The sequence below is a fragment of the Arachis hypogaea genome, chromosome 12 (assembly GCF_003086295.3).
Source record: "Arachis hypogaea cultivar Tifrunner chromosome 12, arahy.Tifrunner.gnm2.J5K5, whole genome shotgun sequence".
In the NCBI taxonomy this organism is placed as follows: Eukaryota; Viridiplantae; Streptophyta; class Magnoliopsida; order Fabales; family Fabaceae; genus Arachis; species Arachis hypogaea.
The window spans coordinates 19,909,828-19,915,176 of NC_092047.1; the positions used below are offsets into that span (position 1 = coordinate 19,909,828).

The window sequence follows — 5,349 nt, forward strand, 5'->3', positions numbered from 1 at the left end:
CATCCTTAAATGCTCCTTACTAAGTAAGGAGTGTTACACTTTTTGTTAATTAAATAAATATTCATAATTTATACTTCTAACTTTAAAAGACATTACACTTTTTATAAAATTTATAATATTAAATATTCATAATTTTAAATATTCATAAAATTTAAAATTTAAAACTAAACTTTAATGTATGAAATTTATACTTCTAAATTCAAAAGACATTACACTTTTTATTTTATTTAAAACATATGAGCATTTGTCCTAAAATTCTCATTTTATTATAAATATATCTATTATGAATGCTCTACACGGTAACTGTATTTTAAATTTTAGAGAAAAGGACAAATTAGTCCCTGACTTTTCATCCTGCAGACATTTTAGTCCCTGACCATTAGAAAATACTTTTAAGTCCCTGACATCCTTAAAAGTTGGACGGATCAGTCCCTCCGTCCATAAGCCACCGTCAGACCCAACGAAAAAGGTTGACGTGGCTTCCCCTCTACTTACCTAGCATCATGGCTTTCCACGTGGCATGTTAGTGGGATGGAGCTTTTGAAAAATGGACACATAAGTCCCTGTGACTCAAAACGACGTCGTTTTGAAAAATAGCTTTAGCGTTCACCATAATGACACTGAACTTTGTTCTTCTGATGGCAATGGTGGCCACCAACATCCTCTCACTCTATCACCTCTCTTCAACTCTCCAATCTCCAAAATCCCCCAAACCACCCATTCTCGTCCCCGACCAGCTCCACACAATACATGCCACCATCAACCACCTCACGCGTCTCCAACACTCCACTGACACAACCACCACCTCCTCCACCATCCAACCAGATCTACTCCTATACTCCCCCACCTCAACCCATAGCCTCTTCCTGCCATAACCACCCTGACCTCCTCCACAAGTACATGTCCTACACTCCCTTCTCCCTTTGCCCCTCCGACTCCGACCTCGCTCGCCGAATCTCTTATCCTCCGTGGCTGGCACCCCCTCCCCCGCCGCCGCTACTTCTCCCGAACCGCGCCGCACAAACCCTCATCCCTTCTCCCTCAAGACCCTTTCCCTTCTTCACTCTCCGATTCCTCTGTAATTTGGGACTATTACCCTTGCAAATCCTTCGATTGCTTCCACCGCCAAAACCCTAATCTAGGCTTCAACCCTACCTCCGACTATGAGTGTGGGTGCACCATACAGCGAGGCGGTGGCGCTGAAGGGGCTTGTGCCACTTCACGTGCCGCTGCAGTAGTGGCTGCCGGTGTTCGACGGAGCGGTGGACCTTGTGCGGTGCGGGTGTGCCGTGAACCGGTGGATTCTGGTGACAATGATGGAGTTCTTGCTGTTTGATGTGGATATGGTTTTGAGAGGTGGAGGGTACTTGTGGATTGACAGATTCTTTAGCAAAGGGGTGGACCTATATGCGCCATTAATTGGGAAATTAGGTTATAAGAAGGTGAAGTGGGCCGCTGGAAAAGAATGCTAAGGTTTTTCTCACTGCATTGTTGCAGAAGCCTACTTCAAGATTATCAACTTAAAGCTTGCTTCTTTACTTCTTCACTAACACAACCTGGTAGGATCTAACTACCTATCTTGCTACTTGGAAAGTTAACATCTTAATTAGTTAAAATTAAATTAGTTGCATGTTTCAAACACACTCAAAGTCAAAATGTTCATGTACTCCAATATACTGTTGCATAAGATAATTTCTCTAATGTGAGAGTTGAAATACTGGTTAACCTGATTCATTAAAAAAAAATATCAACATTTGGTACTTCATAACTAGCACAAACCACACCTGTTTAACGGCATAGCCCCATGTAATTAGAATCCAACGTCGTTTTGAGCAACAGGGACTTATGTGTCCATTTTTCAAAAGCTCCATCCCACTAACGTGCCACGTGGGAAGCTGTGATGCCAGGAAAGTAGAGGGAGAGCCACGTCAGTCTTTTCCGTTGGGTCTAACGGTGGCTTATGAACGGAGGAATTGATCCGTCCAACTTTTAAGGACGTCAGGGACTTAAAAGTATTTTCTAATGGTCATGGATTAAAATGTCCGCGGAGTAAAAAGTCAGGGACTAATTTGTCTTTTTTTCTAAATTTTAAATAAATAGAATCAGTCAATCTAGCTGAATAAGCTAGGAGTTAGACTCTTGAATATAAATAGCCCTCTTTAAAATTTTATGTACATATTAATCATTAATAAAGTCATATCTTATTCTCCCTATTCTCTTTCATCTTTCTTTTCCCCTCTCAACCCTAATATTTATTGAGAAAGTCTAGGAGGCTAGCATTTTTGTTGAAATCTGGTCAGCATTTAACCATCAAAAGAAAAATGATTAATCCTACACTATTAAATGTCATCTCACATCATTAAAAATATTGATGATGGCTAATTAATAGCTAAACATTACAAATTCTGCTGGTCCCTAACATTCCACATATTTATTTTCATAACACGATGCCTTCTAAGGCTAAATAATTTTTTTTTCTCTTCTATCCACTTTATTCTTCTAATTTTTTTTATGCCATGGCTTGTGATCATCTATACAATACAGTAATTTTTTTATATCATGGCCTATGATCGTCTTTTATGACATGTGATCGTCTTTTATGGCTATGTAATTTTTTTTATGCCATGGCCTGTGTTACCTATACACATTGATGACTAATTTTTTTTTTTTATGCAATGCAAGCAACCCATTTTTCTTTTTCTTATTTCTTTTGACTACGTAATTCATTCACCAATAATTGTTTTGTTTGTAATTCTTTAAAAATTTGGCAAAGTATTGCAAACACGTTATTTAATAATTTTTTTATTGCTTATAACTTATATTTATCATCGTTCTTGTTTATTTTATAATTAATTTTTTTGGTTCTTACCTTTTTCTTTTATTCATTTTAGATTGTTTATTTTTTATATAATAATTTTTTTAATATTAATATCATTCTTCGAAATGAATGATAACATTTCTCGAAATGAATGATAATTAATCATATTATAAACATAATTATTTTCTGAAGTGAATGATAATTAATTATATAAATAATTATTTTCTAAAGTGAATGATAAATAATTTTTTTAAGGAAATATACATTAAAATATTATTTTTTAAGTGAAAATATAGCACCTGTAGTGTTAGTATCATAATTTTATTTTCATTCTCAACAATGAATATATAATTTAATAATTTATTTAAATTATTTTTATTATCTTAAAAGAAATAATATCTTTTATCAATTTCCTGAAACAAGTTGGTTTATTTTTTTTTTACTTATCTTTCTTTTTATATGAATTATTAATATTATTATTCTTAATTATTTACTAACTTTTATTTATTTTGTTAATAGATTTATCATGTCAAATTTGTAAAAGTTTGAATTTTTCGCTCTTGATTTAATGGGCAAAAATTATTTAGAATGGACACTTGATGCTGAAATGTATTTGGTATCCAAAAAGCTTGGTGAGAATACTATATAAAAAAGAACTAGAATCCTCAAGCAAAGATAAGGCTAAGGCACTTATTTTTTTTACGTCATCACCTTCATAAAAGGGTTAAAAGTAGAATACTTGACTGTTAAAGATTCACAAGAATTATGGGTGAATTTGAAAGAAAGATATGAACATTAGAAGACTGTTCTTTTGCCTAAAGCTTGTCATAAGAGGATACATCTAAGACTACAAGATTTTAAAATAGTCTGTGAATATAATTCTACACTTTTCAAAATAAATTCTCAACTGAAATTGTGTGGCAAAAAAGTCACAGATGAGGACTTAATGAAATTTTTTTTTCACAATCCACGCTTCTAACGTACTGTTAGAACAACATTATCGTGAAAAGGGTTATAAAAGGTATTCTGATCTAATAGATTGTCTCCTATTGGCAGAACAAAATAACAAATTGTTAATGAAAAATCATGAAGTTCGTTCTACTAGTTCAACTGCTTTCCCTGAAGTGAATGCGGTATATCGTGAACCTAAAAGAAACCATGGCCAGAATAACAGTCGAAACCGTGGTCGTGGCCGTGGACGTGGACGGGGCAAATGGATCAATAGGGTTCCCACTCATAACAGGGAATAAACATGCATGAGAAGCGTGCTCTGAGCCATAATGTGAAAATTTTGTGCTATCGATGTGGATTAAAAGGTCATTAGTCACGTATAATACTTAGAGATTAAAAATATTTTATCTCTCTTGTTACAAAGGAAACAAATGTAAGTACGATTGTTGGTAGCGCAAAAATAATTGAAGGCTCCGGAAGAGCTACTATAGTATTGCATAAAGGAACCAAGTTGTTTATAAATAATGCATTACTATCAAGTAAGTCTCATAGAAACTTACTATGTTTTAAAGATATCCGCCAAAATGGATATCATGTAGAAATTGCAAGAGAAGAAAATAATGAATATCTCTATATTACAACTATAAAATCAGGAAAAAAAAATGTGTCTTAGAAAAACTACCCGCTCTCTCTTTTGGTTTGTACTATACTACTATTAACAATGTGGAATCACATGCCATAATAAATCAGAAGTTTACAAATATAAATATATTTACAATTTCGCATGACTAGTATGTACTGTTTGTTCTCAAAGAAAATTTATTACAAGACCATCACAAAAAAAAAATTGGGATTGAATCACTATCTTTTCTGGATCGTATTTAGGGTGATATATGTGGACTCATTCACCCCATGTAGGCCGTTTAAATATTTCATGGTTTTAATAGATGCATATTCATGATGGCCCCTTGTTTGTTTACTATCAACTCGCAATATGGCATTTGCGAGATTGCTAGTTCAAATAATTAAATTAAAAACTCATTTTCCAAACTATGTTATAAAGACAATACGTCTTGATAATGCTAGTGAATTTAAATCTCAAGCATTTAATGATTATTATGTGTCAACTGAAATTATAATAGAAGAACCTGTTACTCATGTACACACTCAAAATGGTCTAGCAGAATCATTAATTAAGCACATTCAGTTAATAGCTAGACCATTATTTATGAGAATTAAACTGTCTGTTTCAGTGTGGGAGCATGCTATTTTGCATGCTGTAGCAGTTATACGTATTAGACTAACAAGTTATCTTAAATCCTTCCCATTACAATTGGCTTGCGGTTAGGAGCCAAATATTTCTCATCTTAGAATATTTGAATGTGCGGTCTATGTCCCAATTGCTCCACCACAACACACAAAAATTGGACTCAAAGAAGATTGGGAATATATGTTGGGTATGAATCTTTGTCAATTATAAAATATCTTGAACCCACGACTAGTGATTTATTTAAGGCAATATTTTCTGATTGTCACTTTGATGAAATAATTTTTCTAAAATTAGGGGCGAAAAAATAAGC

General features: G+C 33.9%; 1 pseudogene; it reads left to right on the forward strand.

The window, feature by feature from the left end:
- The first annotated feature begins 283 nt into the window (after window positions 1-283).
- On the forward strand, window positions 284-1,524 carry LOC140176656 (probable methyltransferase At1g29790; annotated as a pseudogene).
- Window positions 1,525-5,349: the final 3,825 nt, after the last annotated feature.